We start from the raw sequence: 19,757 nt of genomic DNA on the forward strand, positions 1-19,757 counted from the left end.
TATGTGGTCAATTTTGGAATAAGTGCGATGTGGTGCTGAGAAGAATATATATTCTGTTGAATTGGGGTGGAGAGTTCTGTAGATGTCTATTAGGTCCGCTTGGTGCAGAGTTGAGTTCAATTCCTGGATATCCTTGTTAACTTTCTGTCTTGTTGATCTGTCTAATAGTTCTATGTATTTTTAAAATTTCCTTAGAAACTTCTTTGATTCATGAATTATGTAGAAATATGTTGTTTAATTCACAAGCATCTGTAGATTTTCTGTTGTTTTTCTGTTATTGATTACTAATTTCATTTCTTTATGGGTAGAGAACATACTCCGTATGACGTCAATTGTTTTAATGTTGTTGAAGTTTTCCCCATAGTGTATCCTATTGAATGTTCCACTGGTGCTTGAAAAAATGTGTTTTCTGCTGTTGTTACTTGGAGTGCTCTTTCTATATATGTATCAGTTATATCATATTGGTTGATTGCATTGTTCATTTCTTTTATATCCTTGCGGATATACTGTTTAGTAGCTTTATCAGTTGCTGGGAGTGCACTGTTGAAATTCCCTAGTATAAATTTAAATGTGTCTGTTTCTCCTTTCGTCTCTATCAGCTTTTCCTTCATATATTTTGAGGCTCTTTTGTTTGATGAATACAAATTTAGGACTGTAGTTTCTTGTAAATCGTTGTAAATCTCGGTGATTGACCTTTTATCATCATGTAGTGTCTCTCTGTCTCCAGTCATTTCCTTTGCTCTCAATTCTTCTTTATTTGATATTAATATCAGTACTCCTGTTTTCATTTTTGTTTTGAGACGGAGTCTTATTCTGTCATCCATGCTGGTGTGCAGTGGCACGATCTCAGCTCATTGCAAACTCTACCTCTTGGGTTCAAGCGATTCTCCAGCCTCAGCCTCCCAAGTAGCTGGGATTACCATGATGCCTGGCTAATTTTTTTTTTCTTTTAATTTTAGTAGAAACGGAGTTTCTCCATGTTGGCCAGACTGCTCTTGAGCTCCTGATCTCAAGTGATCCATTCGCCTTGGCCTCCCAAAGAGCTGGGATTACAAGCGTGAGCCATTGCGCCTGGCCCCTGCTTTCATTTTATTAATGTTTGCATTATACATCACTTTCCATCCTTCACTTCCATCCTACTATGTCTTTGTATTTTTATTTCCTTTTAAATTGATACATAATAGTTGTACATATTTTGGGGGTACATATGATATTTTGATACCTGTATACAATGTGTGATAATTAAATCAGAGTAATTGGGGTATCTGTCACCAAACACTATGTTGTCTTTATGTTGGGAGCATTGCGATTCTTCTAGCTATTTTGAATTATACAATAAATTATTGTTAACTACAGTTTCTCTACAGTAGAGAATTCAATAACTATTGAATACTGTAACTTATTCCTTCTATCTAACTGTATTTTTGTACCCCTAAAACAATTTCACGTCATTGCCCCCCTACCTTTTCTGGTCTCTGGTAATTATGGTTTTACTCTCTGCTTCCACGAGATTCACTTTTTAAGCTCCTATTAAATGGGAATGGGAACATGCAGTATTCACTCTTAATGAATGAGAACATGCAGCATTTGTCTTTCTGTTCCTGACTTGTTTCACTTGAGGTAATGACCTCCAGTTCCATCTATGTTGCTGCAAATGATAGGATTTAATACTTTTTATGGCTAAATAATATTTCATTGTATACATGTACCACATTTTCTTTATCCATTTATCTGTTGATGGACACTGAAGTTTATTCCATGTCTTGGTTATTGTGAATTGTACCACGATAAACCTGGGAGTGCAGATATCTCTTAAATATACTTATTTCCTTTCTCTTGAATATATACCCTGCAGTAGAATTTCTGAGTCATATGGAAGTTCTATTTTTAGTTTTTTGAGGAACTTCCAAACTGTTTTCTATAGTGGCTGTACAAATTTACCTTCCCAGCAACACTGTACCAGTATTCCCCTTCCTCTGCATTCTTACCAGCATTAGTTATTTTTGTCTTTTTATAGTAGGCATTTTAGCTGGAGCGAGATAATATCTCATTGTGTTTTGATTTGCATTTTCCTAGTGATTGGGTATTTTTTCTATATCCATTGGTCGTTTGTCTTCTTTTGAGAAATGTCTATTCAGATCTTTTATCCATTTTAAAATTGGATGATGATGATGATTATTATTATTTTGCTATGAGTTGTTTGAGTTACACATTGTTTTAGTTCGTTTTCATGCTACTGATAAAGACATAACCAAAACTGGGAGCAAAAAGAGGATTAATTGGATTTACAGTTCCACATGGCTGGGGAAGCCTCAGAATCATGGTGGGAGTTGAAAGGCACTTCTTACATGGTGGCAGCAAGAGAAAATGAGGAAGAAACAACCTTTGATAAACCCATCAGATCTCATGAGACTTATTCACTATCATGACAATAGCACTGGCTCCTATGATTCAATTACCCCTTCCTGGGTCCCTCCCATAACACGTGGGAATTCTGGGAGATGCAATTCAAGTTGAGATTTGGGTGGGGACACAGCCAAACCATATCACCTATATATTCTGGTTATTAATCCCTTGTCAGATGAAGAGTTTCCAAATATTTTTTCCATTATTCAGGTTATATCTTCACTTTGTCGATGGTTTCCTTTGCTGTGCAAAAGGTTTTTATATTGATGTAATCTTATTTGTCTATTTTTACTTTTGCTGCCTATGCTTTTGAGGTCTTAAAAAAATCTTTAACTAGACCAATAGTCTAAAATGTTCCCCCAATGTCTTCTTTTAGTAGTTTTATAGTTTTAGGTCATAGATTTAAGTATTTAAACCATTTTGAGTTGGTTTGTGTATATGGTGAAAGATAGGGGTCTAGTTTTGTTCTTACACATAGACATATCAAGTTTTCCCAACACCAATTATTGAAATGCCTGTCCTTTCTGCAATGTGTATTTTGCTGCCTTTGTCATTTAGGTCTTTTTACCCATTTTGAGCTGAGTTTTGTGTATGGTGTAAGATAACAGTCAAATTTCATTTTTTTCCTTGTGGAAACCCAGTTTTCCCAGCACCATTTGCTAAAGAGGCTATCTTTTCCCCCATTGTGTTCTCTTGGTGCCTTTATCTACAATTAGTTGACCATATATGTGTGGATTTATTTTTGGGCTCTCTATTTTGTTCCACTGTTTTCTATGTGTTTGTTTATGACAGTACCATACTGCTTTGATTACTATAGCTTTGTAATATATTTTTAAGTAAGGAAGTATGATCCCTCCAACTTTATTTTTCTTCCTTGGAATTCCTTTGGCTATTCAGTGTCTTTGTGATTCCATACAAATTTTAGGATTATTTTTCCTATTGCTGGGAGGAATGCCATTGGAATTTTGATAGAGAGTGCATTGGATCTGTATATTGCTTTAGGTAGTATGGGCATTTTAGCAACATTATCAGGTTAGTGCAAAACTATTTGTGGTTTTTACTGGAACCAAAATTAATGGCAAAACCCACAATTACTTTTGCACCAACCTAATAATTCTTCCATTTCATGAGAATGGACTATCATTCCATTTATTTGTATCTTCTTCAATTACTCTCCTCAATGTTTTATAGTTTTCCATGTGCAGGTCTTTCATCTCCTTGGTTAAATTTACTCTTTAATGTTTTTTAATGCTACCATAAATGGGATTGGTTTGTATCCTGCAACTTTCCTGAATTGATTTATTAGTTCTAACAGTTTTTTTGTGTGTGGAATCTTTGAGGTTTTCTATATATAGGATTATGTCATTTGCAAATGGAGATAATTTTACTTTTCTTCTTTCCAACTTGGATACCTTTTATTTCTTTTTTAGCAGAAGTAAGTAATAACGATTAGAACAGAAGTAAATTAAATAGAGAATAGAAAAACAATACGAAAACATCAATAAAACTGAGTGATTTTTTTCAAAAGAAAAAGCTAGACTACCTAAGAAGAAAAGACAGAAGAGTAAAATCAATAAAATCAGAAATGAAAGGGGTCATAAGGGACTATTATGAACAATACACCAGCAGACTGGATAATTTAGAGAAAATGATAAATTTCTGAAAAAGTACAACCTACCAACGTTGAATCAGGAAGAAACAGAAAGTCTGAACAGAACAATAACAAATAGATTGAAGTAGTGTAATAATTTAAAAGTTCCCAATGAAGAAAAGCCCGGGAATAGATGACTTTATCGCTGAATTCTGCAAAACATTCAAAGAAGAATTAATACAAATACTTCTTCAACTCTTCCAAAAACTAGAGCTAGAGGGACTATTTCCAAACATATTTTATGAGGCCAGCATCACCATGATACCTAAGCCAGACAAAGACACCATAAAAGAAGAAAACTTCAGACCAATATCTCTGATAAACATTTATACAAAAATTTTCTATAAAATATTAGCAAACCCAAGTTCAACAACACATCAAAAAGATTATACATCATGACTGCTATGATTTGAATATCTCCTCCAAAACTCATGTTGAAACTCAATCCCCAGTGTGACATTATTGAGAAGTAGAGCCTTTAAGAGGTGAATAGGTAATGAGGTCTCTGCCTTCATGAATGGATTAATCCATTTATAGATAATGGATTAATGAGTTAATGGGTTAATGGGTTATCATGGGAATGGAACTGGTGGCTTTACAAGAAGAGAAAGAGACTCGAGCATGCTCTGCCACCTCACCATGTAATGCCCTGAACCACCTCGGGACTCTGCACAGTCCCCAGCAGCAAGAGGGTTCTTACCATACGTAGCCCCTTGGCCTTGGACTTCTCAGCATCCATAACTGTAAGAATAAATTCCTTTTTAAAATAAAGTACCCTCTTTTGGATATTCTGTTATAAGCAACAAAAAAGACTAAGAAAATGGCCAAGTGGAATTTATCCTTGGCATGCAAACCTGTTTTAAAGTATGCATATGAATCAATGTGATACATTAACAGAATGAAAGATAAAAAGCACACAAAAATCATCTCAATTTACACAGAAAAAGCATTTGATAAAGTTCAACATCCTTCCTTGATAAAAATGCTGAAGAGTTTAAGTGTAAAAGGAAAGTTTCTCAGCAAAATAAAGGTCGTTTATGAAAAACCCACAATTAACATCATAATCAATGGGGAAAAATGAAAAGCTTTTCCTCTAAGATCCAGTACCAGGTAAAGATTCTCACTCTCTCCACTTCTATTCAATATAGTACGGGAAGCACTATGATGTAAATTTCTTGTAGATAGTATACATTGGAATTTTTGAAAATTCATACTGCCAGTCTCTTTTTTTTACCAAATATTTTAAAAATTTTGTTTATAATTGACACATAATAATTATACATATTTATGGGGTACACTGTGATGTTTCAATACATGTATACATTGTATAATGGTAACACTACAGATTTTATCATTGTACAATGTATACATGTATTGAAACATGTATACATTGGGTATACATGTATACATGTTTGGGTAATTCACAGATCCATCACCTTAAACATCTACCAATTCTTGGTGGTCCAATCTCTTTTTAATTGGTATATTTATACCATTTATATTTACAATAATTGTCACTATTTTAAGGCTTAAGTATGCCATTTTGTTTTCTGTTCATCCCTCTGTTTTTTGTTTCTCTCTCTCTCTCTGTCTCTCTCTGCTTCCTATAGGTTATATGAACATTTGTTAGGATTCCACTTAGAGTGAAGTGTAGAAACATTACTTTTGATGTGTTTTTGATCCTGTGTTAACACTGGTTAATTCTTGGTGTTTCAATTTGCTATAATGTATTGCTTTTGCCTTTATATTTTCCTATAGTGCTTGATTTTTATAAAGCAATGAATATATAATAAATTTGTGAAGTCACTATCCTTCCTCCTATTATATTTGTAAATGTAGCTATATATTGTCAATGAAAAAAATGTGGCTGATTTATACTGCTATTAAAACTTGAAAATCCTCAGTATTTATAGTTTTTAGACTTGATGCACTTGAGATTTAAGCAGCAAAATCCTTTTTTACACATGACCTAATTTTTTCTATGATCATATCAGTTTCTACCCAACCATTAGTGATTTAAGTCACTCGGATGGGGGCAGGTTTCTCTTACAACTCATCTCCAGATCAAGAAAAGCCTCTTTCTCTCAAGCTTCTTCCTCACTACTCCCTTAGAGGAAGGAAGACCAATGTGATAAGTCAAATTCTGGAGCACTGTAAGAAGTACCACTGTGCATTGCTAAGTGACACCCATACATGTAAGACACATCTAAGCTCTTCTGTTTCTTATGATACTGAAGTGATGAGATAAGCTGGTGCTGACTGTGAAAGCTGGGCATAGACACATTGGCCTCTCTTTCTTCTCACTGGAGATTTTGGGCTCTGTCATTCCTGCCTACTAGGGGTCAGCTGATGATAATATTTCTGTAGAATAAAATAGGCAAAGAGATCCTGCTTCATTCTGGTGCCTAAACCTGTGCTTCAATTCAACTTGAACTGAGACCCCTGCATTGAGGGGTCATGGGAACTGGCCCAGTGAATGATATTTCAGGTCCTTGTGTGCATGCCTTTTTCAAGGAAAAACCTAAGAGGGGGCAATAAAGCAGTGTAACATAGGAGTAGGGTATTTTTGTATCCTCTGAACAAATACTAATCCCACACTGTCAGATTCTTACCAGTAATGCCACATAATTGGATGTCTCTCGCACTACTGCAGGTGGTGCAGATGGTGACCCAAATGTCATAATCCACATTGAAATGTCACACATGCCCATTCAAATAGACATGCCCTCAGGTGTTGCCATGTCCCCATCCAGATGTCAGCACTAGGTATTTGCAGATATGATTGGTGGACTTCATGTACGAAAAGACAAGGGTAACTTTCTGTAGTTCTTAGTGGTTTCAATCATTTGCAGAGTCATTATTCCCTCCCTGTTCTCCTTTTTGTTTCTTCCTCATTTATTCTTTAGGGTGTTCTATGCTACTTAGTCTTATTGGCACCTGCTTTCATTTCCTGAGTTCATATCAGGATGTCACCTGTACCCTGCCTTCTTAGAATTCATGGTGATGCAATACAGGCAACTTGAATAAAAAGATTGATGGGAGGCCTCTTGAACTCTATTGATCTCCCTACTCTACTTTTCTTTTTGTGTTTCATGCACCATCCTCAGGTGCTGTGAAGCCAGTTCCTGGTTTTTAATCTAGTCTCACAGTAAGCAGGTTGTCCTCATTTAGATACCATTTTACTTCTCAATAATTTAACTCTGACATTAAATTGTCCTAACTGACAAACACATCCTAGATGAGCTTGCTGTTTTTTGCCACTTCTCAGCTGTCTTAATTACAGTTAGAATTGGACAATTAAGTTCATCTTTAGTAACTGCACACACATATTTAACTAATTGTTAGCTTTCCTTGCACATAATGTTATTCTATGTACCTCATATTATTCGATTTCCTTGAAAGAGAGAGCACATATCGCTCTTGTGTTTTCAAGAAGTAACTTTCAACTCTCAGTAAGTTATGCATTTGAAATTTTCTCCTGCAGCATTGCTACCACTTTCCAATATACACTTTCTCTTGCACACAAACTTCACACAGGCTCATGTCAAATATTTATATAAGCATAGTCAAAATGGGGTGAAAAAGTTTCTCTTTGGTGGTCAGTTTCCAATTATACCTTCACATGACAGGTAGAGCCTGCTTTAGAGTCTCTACAATCAATCCTCAACTGTCCGTTACACAACAGTTTCTCCACCATTGGGAAATCAATTCTCTGTTCCCATAGGCTTTGGTAGAGTTACATTCCTCTGCCATCTCAAAACAAATCCATTTGTGAGATCATACTCATATCACATGGTGCCATCCCACAAGTTGAGCCCTAGCAGAATGGTAATAAAGTAAGTATTCCTAATACATGCTCACAAAAGGGGACTGGAATTACCTAATGACAAAGCTAAGATTGGTGCAGTAAAGTGGTCTCAGCATGGGAGGCACTTTTCCATTTCAGTTTATCTAAATGCTGAAAGTCTTGACTAAAAGACTTTATCAGTTTGTATTAACAATACCAGCTCATGAGGAATTAAAAAATTTAACATGAGGCCGGGCGCAGTGGCTCACGTCCGTAATCCCAGCACTTTGGGAGGCTGAGGAGGGTGGCTCACCTGAGGTCAGGAGTTTGAGACCAGCCTGGCCAACATGGTGAAACCCAATCTCTACTAAAAATACAAAAAATTAGCCGAGCATGATGGCAGGTGCCTGTAATCCCAGCTACTTGGGAAGCTGAGGCAGGAGGATTACTTGAACCTGGGAGGCAGAGGTTGCAGTGAACCAAGGTTGCACCATTGCACTTCACCCTGGACAACAAGAGCAAAACTTTGTCCCCACCCCCAAAAAAAAATTAACATGAGAAACCTGTAACACTATCTTGTAGCTTTGCACCAAGATTACCTTGTTTAATGGTCATAGTTGGTAATATTTATTTGCATCAGGGGAATAACATTTTCATGGCTCCTGAATTTAAGTTTCCTATTTAGTAGGTTTATTTTTATCTAATGAATTTAAAATACCAGCACGAGTATTTTGCTAAGAGAGAGGATTAGATAACACCCTAGTATCCCAGAAAAGGGTATGGATACCTCACCACAAAATTTTCAAAATATCCCCAAGAGAAACTTTTTAGCAATGACAAATGCAGTAGTTTATGCTATTCACTATGTGAAAGAAGAGGCATCCACCACTCTTGTTCATTCCCTAAAGTGCTGGTAGTATTTGCTTTGTAAAAACATACCTCTGTTAAAACTCTTTTTACTATCAGCTATAGGATAAACATAGAACTCCGTGTCACGTGTCTTTAAGATTTTCTATGTTTGGACGAAACTTCCTTTTAATTAATTAATTAATTAAGTATTTTCCTTTTTTATTTATTTATTTATTTTTATTACACTTTAAGTTCTAGGGTACCAGTGCACAATGTGCAGCTTTGTTACATATGTGCATGAGGCCATGTTGTGTGCTGCACCCATTAACTTCGTCATTTACATTAGGTATATCTCTAATGTATCCTCCCCTCCCTCCCACAATGGGACCACCAGTTGTGTGATGTTCCTTCCTGTGTCCAAGTGATCTCATTGTTCAATTCCCACCTGGTGAGGGGGTATGAGATTATTTGGTTTTCTGTTCCTCGATGGTTGCTGCCCAGGAATGATGGTTTCCAGCTGCATCCCATGTCCCTACAAAGGGACACAAGCTGTCCTTTTTATGGCTGCAGAGTATTCCATGGTGTATATTGCCACATTTTCTTAATCAGTCTGTCACTGATGGACATTTGGGTTGATTCCAAGTCTTTAACTGTGTGAATAGTGCCAAAATAAACATCACGTGTGCATGTGTCTTTATAGCAGCATGACTTATAATCCTTTGGGTATATCCCCAGTAATGGGATGGCTGGGTCAAATGGTATTTCTAGCTCTAGATCCTTGAGGAATAAGCCACACTGTTTTCCACAATGGTTGAACTGGTTTACAGTCCCACCAACAGTGTAAAAAGTGTTCCTATTTCTCCACATCCTCTCAGCACCTGTTGTTTCCTGATTTTATAATGATTGCCATTCTAACTGGTATGAAGTGGTATCTCATTGTAGTTTTGATTTGCATTTCTGATGGCCAGTGATGATGAGCATTTTTTTTCATGTGTCTGTTGGCTGTATGAATATCTTCTTTTGAAGTGTCTGTTCATCAGCTTTGCCCACATTTTGATGGGGTTGTTTTTCATGAAATTTGATTGAGTTCTTTATAGGTTCTGGATATTAGCCCTTTGTCAGATGAGTAGATTGCAAAAATTTTCTCCCATTGTGTAGGTTGCCTGTTCACTCTGATGGTAGTTTCTTCCTTAGCAGGCCCATTTTTCTCCCTGTTCTCCCGAGAGTCACCACCCACTCTCACCCAGCACCTTCATTAACACAGAGCTCTCTGTCCTTTTCTTTTTCTTTTTTCTTTTTTCATACTGTGCATGGGATTAACTAAAATCTTTATTAGATATGATTTTCCATTAACAAAAATGTGATAATTGGAATTATGAATTCAAAAAGCAGTGAAGTCCGAACATTTAAAAAGAAGACTAGGTATTAGTGAACAAAAGGTAGAGGTAGATGAGACTGTTTCTTTAATACTATTTATTATCTCCACTCTGTACACAATGTTGCATATATACAACTACTTCATTTTTATTGACTTTATATAATAGTGAAATCCCCTTAAGCAACCTAGGGTATACAGTTGGGGTCCAACTTTCAAGGGGTGAGGGGGGAGTAGAAACACACTTGATTAACAGTTTTCACCCACACATTTTAGATAATTTTTTTCTTTTCTTGCCAAGATTTTAGTAGTAAGTTCATAAATATAGAAAATACTTTCACTTCTTCAGTGTTAAAATAGAAAACCAAAAAGTGTCGACAGTAGTGGCTTAATTATTGGTATACAAGAAAAACACAACACCAATGGGTTTTCTTAATTATGCATTTTAAATATCAATATGTGCATTTGTTTTTACAGTTATAAATTTTCTCATCTGTTTTAGACAACAGCTTGTAATAGTTTTGAATCCATTAAGATGTTGCTTTCAGTTGAAATATTTTCTGTATACATGTATATAAAAAATAACCCAGTGTATGACTCATCTGACAGATGTTTACGATCAATAAAGGCTTATTTTTCAACATACAGTTAGGAAGAGAGGGAAGCAAGCCAACCTCTCTACACTGTCTCTTTGCTGACTTGTTTTCGTAGTGGTATCGATAGTGATTTTTGAAGGGAACCATGTGCCATCAGCCTATCTAGTTAAGATCAGATACCACAATCAACAAGAGGAGTAGAAGAGATGGGGAAGGGGGAGTAGGTAAGTGGTAGATATCAGCTTTTTTTAAGTGTGCATTTTGTACTCTTCCAGGTATGGGATTAAAAACAGGCCAGTGAGGAAGAAAATGTTTTAATTAGGAAAAAACTGCAATCAAATCAAGACATAATAGCTGAATTAGGTTCTTTTAATAGACTGCTTATATAGATGTTTAGCCATACTGTTAGATCAACTTTTTAAGAGTAGAACTTTCTATCCAATTTACATGCTCTAGATGCCACCTTTCTTATTTTTATAGTAAGGTCTGGTATTCAAATACCCACTTGTACACTGACAGCTTTAAGAAAAGCAGGACACAGAGGGAGTCGTCATTTTTAGCAGCAATGAAATACCACTAACCCCTTTTTACATACCAAATTCAAGTCACTATCAGAGGTGAGTGTCACACAAAGTCACCAGGTATAAAATTGCTAGTTCATTTTTAAATTAATAACTTGAAATTACCTGTGCCTCCCCACCCCATTACATCTTTTTATAAACAGAAAACATTTTGCTATTTTATATATAGGCTAGCAGCCTTGTTTTAATATGAAAGTGCTAATTCATTTACAGATTTGTATAATCAGTTATGTAGTGCTACAATAAGTGTCCAATGATCTACATAGGAACAATGATGAATGAAAATAATGAAGATTGAATAAGGCTATTAGATTACCTTATCTTAGTTACATATAAAGAATAGATACCCAATGGTGAGGAAGAGAGAGAAATTGGACAAATACCCATAGGTGTAAACATTACATCTACTTTTGAGCTTTATACCGTAAGTGAGACATTTTAAATGGTTCTGTAGCCCATGCCTATTTTTTCCTCAGAAAAAGAAAAGCTGCCTTCATGACATCCCCTCTTGTTTCACATTTCCACAGTGTCACTTTGAAGCTTCAGAGTCAGGATCTTACTTTCTTCAAAAAATAAAGAAAATATGCCCCCTAAGGTACCTCCCCATCCCCCCATCCCCCAAATCCCACTGGTTTCTTTTCCAGTGCCAGGTTGCATGATCTGGTCCCATCTCCTGGGGTGGTTGGTGCTTTTTTTTTTTTTTTTTTTTTTTTTTCCCGTCTATTGATCATTAGTTTAGGATAGATAACATGAACCAGTTCTGGAACCACTACTAGGAGGAACACAAGCTCTTCACTGCAATCACACAGCAGGAAATAAAGAAATAGCTCAATTCATCCGTGGTGCTGGATCTCCAAAATTCAAAAACTTGGCACAACTGGAGCACTGAATTTGTGTCCTCCATGCTTCTCAATCATTTTGGATTTCTTTGATCGGCCAGAGTTGCTATGTCTTGTAACTATTTTCTTGTTCTTCATTAAGACCGTGTGACTCAGAGCCTGATACCACACAGGATTACAATTTTGAATAGTTTGAAAGATACTTTAAATATCTGACACTCATCAACAGGGTTATCTTCATCATCAATGATTGTGGAATAGCCTTCCAGAGCAGTCTCTTCAGCATCACCTTCCTCCCAATCTTCATCTCCATCTTCACCTGCCTGCTTAGCCAGAATCTTCAAATATTCTTGCTCATCTTCATTAATATCATCTTCATCACTCCCCAGTTCCTCGGTTTCATCATCATCTTCAGCTTCATCATCATCATCACTGTCATTCCCATGTTCTGCATATCAGGCATGTGCTCTTTGAAATCCATTAAATATACTGAACAAGAGCATAGAAGATCTCGAATATTTGTTTCTGGTTGAGAACAGACTGATCAGACTGGTCAGAAAGAAGCTATATAAAATGATCCTTTAGAACGGATAGAAAATGCTGCATTGCTGATACTAATGGACTCCACTCCTCTGGTTTTTATACTCATAATTTTTCACAAGCTGATAAAGGCAAAGAAGAATTCCTAGCCTACAAGCACTGTTATCGGATTGAAGATAAAAGCCAATTTTGTCCAAAATGGTAGTCCAGCGGCTTGGATAATAGTGTTTGATGATGTGATGAATGCATGTAGTAAGCTGTACCCTGATGAGCTCAGGAGAATGGGTAATGGCTTCTACAATATTTTCTCAAACACAATGGCGATCTTCTTCTGGAATAGTATAAGGGGATATATACCCTAGTGCTATTTCTCGATCAGGCCAATACTGTGTTATCATATGTTTCAAATAGATAACACCTGCCTGTGTCACAGGTAAATCCAGCTGTTCCGACATAGTAATCTGGAGCAGTGTTGAGACAAAATTCAGAGACTTGTGTGTTGGGGTCCATTGCACGGCGGACTCGGTCAAACCCAGGCTTGGGCCAGGAATAGCGTTACTCACTGCACACATGGACCCGCAGCGCTCCGCAGCGGAAACCGGCGTCAAAGGCTTTATTTTATTTTATTATTTTTTTGAGACCCAGTTTCTCTCTTGTTTCCCAGGCTGGAGTGCAATGGCGCGATCTCGGCTCACTGCATCCTCTGCCTTCCGGGTTCAAGCGATTCTCCAGCCTCAGTCTCTTGGGTAGCTGGGATTACAGGCGCCCGTCGCCACGCCCTGCTATTTTTTTTTCTTCTTCTTCTTTTTTTTTTTTTAGTAGAGACGAGTTTGACCACGTTGGCCAAGCTGATCTCAAACTCCTGCCCTCAAGTGATCCGCCCGCCTTGGCCTCCCAAAGTGTTGAGGTTACAAGTGTGAGCCACTGTGGCCGGCCTCTCTGTCCTTTTCTAAGTCTCTGATGTATTCTCTAAAGGTCCTGGGCAGTGCCTTATTTTTGGTGATTCTTCTCGCCTTCCTTGCGGCTGTTTCAGTTTGGTGTGTGCCTGTTCTAAATTGTCAGTGCTCCTTGAATATTCGTTCCCTCTGAAATCCATGAGGCATGATGGTGTTATGCTTGGGTCAGGAAGGAAAGGCTGACTTTCCAGAGCTGCTGACCAGTGCTGCTGGTGCTGACTAACCAGTGCTGCTCTGGGTAGGGTTGGAGGCTGAGCAATGGCACTTTCACTTATTTCTCTGTGTGGTGTGAGGTCTCTCTTCAGAAGCATATCTGTGGCCTCTAAATATTCTCAAATTGGGAAAACTAGATGCATCTCAACACCCCTATCATGGAGAACTTTACCAAGGAACTTCCCAAGTTGAAAGACTCCTGGTCTAGTCTGTCTGTTCTAGTGTGAATTTCTCTTGGTCCTGCAGGGTTGACACTGTGTTTCCATTTTTTTGTATTTCCTTAGGGCTCCTCAACCCTCTGTGAAAGGTGTGGAGGTACAAAGAAATGTTAAGTCAAGTCGCCAGGCAGGTGGTATCAGTTCTCTGCAGAACAATGTGTGTAATAGCTGAGGGGTGAGTCCCCTTCCCCATCCCTTTCCCTCTCTGCCAGTGCCTCCTGGATAACCTAAGCTACTTTCTTATCTCCTAATTGGATGACAACAGGGGGTCAGGGTTGCCTCAGGGATACTAGAGGCCCTTGGTTTTGGTGGCCTATTGCTGTGCATCTGGAAAGCACTAATGCTTAGGTTTTTAGTCCTAATACCAAGTCAGAAAAACATGAAAGAGGAGGAAGGAGGATTTAGATTTAGCAATCAAGAGCTAGAACAGGATTTTTACATTACTCCCAAAACAATACTGCTGCCTTACTTTTCTTCAATATATGTAAAGTGCAAAATGAAAAAATTAACTGTTACACCAACATTTTATATCACATATATATTATATATGTACTTGAAAAATCAATGTGAAATACAAATCTTTTGTGAGAAGCGAAGACTAAGAGAGGTTGTTACCAGCAGAATAGTACTACAAATAATGCTAAATGAAGTTCTTTAGATTGAAGGAAAATGAGATTCAATGGAAATTTTGATCTACAATGAGGAATAAAGAGCACCAGAAATGTTAACTATGTAGGTAAGCATAAAATATTATCCTTTATTTTCTCTTAATTATAAAAAAGAAAACTGTTTAAAGCAAAAAAATTCTATGGTGGAGTCTATAATTAATGTAGAAATAAAATATATGTCCACAACTACACAATTGAGAGACGTGAATGAATTTTTACTATTGTAAATGTATTATGTTTTATGTGAAGTTGTAAATATTAACGCTAATAGGCTGTGATAAGTTAAAGATGCATATGGTAACCCTTGAGCAATCCCTAAAATTAATACCAAAATTTTTTATTAAAAAGATAATAGAGGAAGAAACATGGCGATGCCGACGTTGACTGCGAAATTGTACTCCCTGCTGTTCCGCAGGACTTCCACCTTCGCCCTCACCATCGCTGTGGGCCTGTTCTTCCATCAGGGCCGCGGACGCGATCTACCAGCACATCAGCGAGGGGAAGCTATGGAAACACATCAAGCAAAAGCATGAGAAAAAGTAGTTCCTTGGAGACCCCCATCCAGGCCAGAAGGACCAGGTCCACTCGCCAGCTGTTTGCCCAGAGCTGGGGCCTCAGCTTGAAGACGATGCTCAAGTTGCTTTTCATGTACCACTCTTTGCTGTTGGCAAGAAACGGTTTCACCTACAAAATAGACTCTTTACCTTCTGCCGTGTTTGAAGTATGTTTAGTCAGCATCATCAAGAAATGGATGTGAATTGCCCTTGGAAAAAAAAAAGACAGTAGAAGTACTGAAATAAAATACTAAAAATGTTTATCCCCAAATAAGTAAGGAATGTGAGATAGAGGAATAATAAACAAATGAGACAAAAAGAAAACAAATAGCAAATGACAACTGAATGGCATCTATAATTACATTAAATAGAAATAAACTGAACACTTCAATAGAAAGGCAGAGATTATTAGATACGATAAGAAAGCAAAGCCCAACTATTTGTTAACAAAAAGAGATGCACTTACATATACAAACTTAAATAGATTGAAAATAAAGTGAAGAAAAAGCAAAATACAAACCTAAGAATACTGTTTTGGCTACATAAATATCAGGTAAAGTAGACCAAGAAAAAGAATATCACATGAGATAGGCTGAGAAATTTTATAAAGATAGTGCATTAATAAATAGTAATGTTAAATATGTATGTGTCTAAAAACAGAGCCTCAAAATTTATGAGACAAATGCAGACAGATCTGAAGGGAGAAAGAGACATATCTAAAATCATAATTGATGATTTTTATCTCTCCTTTCTCGGTAATTAATGGAAGAACTAAAAAAAATCAGTAAAAATTTAAAATATTTCTATAATACTGTCATCCAAATTAATGTAATTGACATTTTATGGGACACTACTCCTAATTGCTGAAGAATTCCTATTATTTCCAAGGCCACATGGAATGCTCATCAAGGTAAATTATATTCTGTGCCATAAAATATGTATCCATAAATATCAAAAGTTTGAAATCTTACAGAGTATGTTCTCTGATCACAACAAAATTTAATTAGAAATAAACATGAAGTATCTAGAAATATCTGTAAATGCCTGCAAATATTTATAAATGAAATAACATATTCCTAAATAAGATATTAATCATCGAGCACTTTGGGAGGCCAAGGCAGGTGGATCATCTGAGGTCAGGAGTTCGAGATTAGCCTGGCCAAGATGGCAAAATCCCCTTTCTACTAAAAATACAAAAATTAGCCAGGCATGGTGATGTACACCTGCAATCCCAGCTACTAGGGAGGCTGAGACAGGAGAATCGCTTGAACTCGGGAGAAGGAGGTTGCAGTGAGCTGAGATCGTGCCATTGCACTCCAGCCTGGGTGACAGAGCAAGAGTCCATCTCCAAAAAAAAAAAAAAAATATATATATATATATATGTATTTTATCAGAGATGAATACATATATATTTTATGAGATGAATATAAAAATGTATTTATCAGAGATAATTTGAAAAGATTAATAAAAATTATAAATTCCTAGAGAGAATGTCCAAGGAACAAAGAAAGAGAAAACTCTCTAGTAACAGGAATAAAAGAGTGTACATCACTACAGACTTTATGGATATTAGAAGATTGATAACAGTATATTCTCTGGCCACAACAAAATTAAATTGGAAATCAATATTACTATAAAAATGAAGATTTCCTCGGAGAATGGCAGACACATTTTTTCCTCAGTTATATGTCTGATTAGCCTATGTACTTATTGATTTGATCCTATATTAGCTGAGTAGCAGAAAAGAGAATAGGGAAGATGACATTGTGGGAATTGCCTGGTAAAGAGGATTTATAGGACTGTCATAGCATTGATAACTGAGAGAAGATGCAATTGAGGGCCATAGTCTTTCTAGTACTGCCACAGTATGTGGGTGGATAGCTAAGAAGCACACATCATAGAGGGATGCTATATGAAAGCCATCAGTTGGAGGTCAGTGGGGAATGGTGACCAAATCTTGCAAGGGGTATTCAATGTTTAGGGAAGTTACATTGAGATGAGTCTCTCATCAATAAGGCATTAATATAATTCCAACCCATTCTCATTAAGCCCCAACTGTGGTCTAAGGAAGAAGTTACATCAATAAGAGAGTGGGACTGGAAAATTCATCCAGTTGAGTAAAGAGTTGTGTGTCCCTTTTTTTGTCTTTCCATATCCCACAACACCATAGAGGGGAAAGTAAATTTCTAGAAGGGAGGACAACAAAGGGAGAGAATTTACAGTCCTTGACTTCTTCATCTCCTTTACACATTACGATGTTGAAGTCACAGCCTGGTCTAGCATGACTTGAGGTAGGCAAGGAGATCTGAGATTTAAATCAAGTTCAAAAATCCAATTGTAAAATAAATGTGACTATCTTACATGGCACATCTATTTACTTATATTTATAAGTAAAAAATTATATGAGATCATTCTAATAATATGACCACCAACTAATAGGATGTGGCCAATCTACACAAGTGTAAACGATATGTTTTCAACTTTCCTACATGGAGAACAATCACTGTAAAAAATAACATCATGTTTTATGTTTGCACTCTAATGAGTTGAGAATCCTTAATATATTCACTTACAGTTGAGGTTTGAATTCATCTGAACTATTATTTCTCTTCACATCCCTGTCCTTTTGCTTGCTCTTCAGCTTGCCCATTTCTCTTTTCTCTGTATTTAGTCCTTCATCTCCTCTTCTCAATCTTTATTATCCTTCATAATCTCCCTTCTTCCTGCATCTTTCCACTCTTCCTACACTTAAAATTTTTTTACATCCTCCTGTCATCCCTCTTACTCTTCTCTTCTGCTTTTTTCTACTGCTTCTCTGCATGTATTGGACCTCTACTTAGAGTTAATCATATAATTTATCGACCAAGTGGTGTTACTTTTGAAAGTAAATGAGGGTGCTATTTGTAATTTTGCTAAGGCAACAGGTACAAACCAGTACTGTCCTAGGAAAACTGGGATATATGGTCACACTAGCTGTAGTAAAGCCCCAATTTAGGGTCAAGGTGGGTAGGGAAGGTCATTATGAGAAAATGATATTAAGTCAATTTCTGTAGGATGTGTAAGAGCCAGACGAAGAATGAGGAGAAGCATATTACTGGCAAAACAAACGAGAGTACAGAGTCACTGAGGTGAGAATGAAGGAAGTTCAAAGTAGCTGGAGAATGGAAAAAAAATGGGAAAAGTGGCATAGGCTGAGGCTCCAGATGTGGATAATAATGAGGAGCCAGATCAGGACAGGAACTGAAAAAGGGACATCTGGAATTCCTGTATGTGGGGCAAGGGAGCTTAGATGAGGCTTTCTGGTTGAAACGAGGGCAATAGATTACTTGCCAACAAAGTTGCATTTTTATAACAAGCATAGGAATTCTTTTTTTTTTAAAATTTATTTATTATTATTATACTTTAAGTTCTAGGGTACATGTGCATAACGTGCAAGTTTGTTACATATGTATACTTGTGCCATGTTGCTGTGCTGCACCCATCAACTCGTCAGCACCCATCAACTCGTCATTTACATCAGGTATAACTCCCAATGCAATCTCTCCCCCTCCCCACTCCCCATGATAGGCCCCGGTGTGTGATGTTCCCCTTCCCGAGTCCAAGTGATCTCATTGTTCAGTTCCTACCTATGAGTGAGAACATGCGGTGTTTGGTTTTCTGTTCTTGTGATAGTTTGCTAAGAATGATGGTTTCCAGCTGCATCCATGTCCCTACAAAGGACACAAACTCATCCTTTTTTATGGCTGCATAGTATTCCATGGTGTATATGTGCCACATTTTCTTAATCCAATCTGTCACTGATGGACATTTGGGTTGATTCCAAGTCTTTGCTATTGTGAATAGTGCCGCAATGAACATACGTGTGCATGTGTCTTTATAGCAGCATAATTTATAATCCTTTGGGTATATACCCAGTAATGGGATGGCTGGGTCATATGGAATTCTATATAGAATTGCATGTTACAGGTCAATAAAAATATCACTGTTTTTAAAAGCTATTTGTGTTCACAAATTGCATGACCTAAGGAAGCAAGAATTCTTATTGAAGAATGTTATTAATATTTGACATGAAGTGATGGTGAAGAATGGAGAGGAAGAAAACAGAAGGGAGAGAAGGTTAAAGCCCCGCCAAAGCCATTGCTTGGCCAGGATTAGGAGTTTGACTTTTATTCTGATTGCAATGGGAAGGCAATAGGAGATACAGGCAGGGAAATGGCATGATTTGGTTTACATTTTTTTAAAATTTTACTTTAAGTTCTGGGATGCCTGTGCAGAAGGTGCAGGTTTGTTACATAGGTATACTCATGCCATGGTGGTTTGCTGCACCCATCAACCTGTCATCTAGGTTTTAAGCCCCACGTGCATCAGGTATTTGTCCTAATGCTCTCTCTCTCCTTGCCCCTGCCTTCCAACAGGCTCCAGTGTGTGATGTTCCCCTCCCTGTGTCCATGTATTCTCATTGTTCAACTCTCACTTGTGAGTGAGAACATGTGGTGTTTGCTTTTCTGTTCCTGTGACAGTTTG

At 37.1% G+C, this 19,757-nt stretch overlaps 2 pseudogenes; one reads left to right on the top strand and one right to left on the bottom strand.

The window, feature by feature from the left end:
- Positions 1–11,968: 11,968 nt before the first annotated feature.
- LOC101001306 lies at positions 11,969–13,310 on the bottom strand (annotated as a pseudogene).
- Positions 13,311–13,471: 161 nt separating this feature from the next.
- On the top strand, positions 13,472–15,304 carry LOC110742129 (annotated as a pseudogene).
- Positions 15,305–19,757: the final 4,453 nt, after the last annotated feature.

This window comes from Papio anubis, chromosome X (assembly GCF_008728515.1).
Source record: "Papio anubis isolate 15944 chromosome X, Panubis1.0, whole genome shotgun sequence".
Taxonomy (NCBI): Eukaryota; Metazoa; Chordata; class Mammalia; order Primates; family Cercopithecidae; genus Papio; species Papio anubis.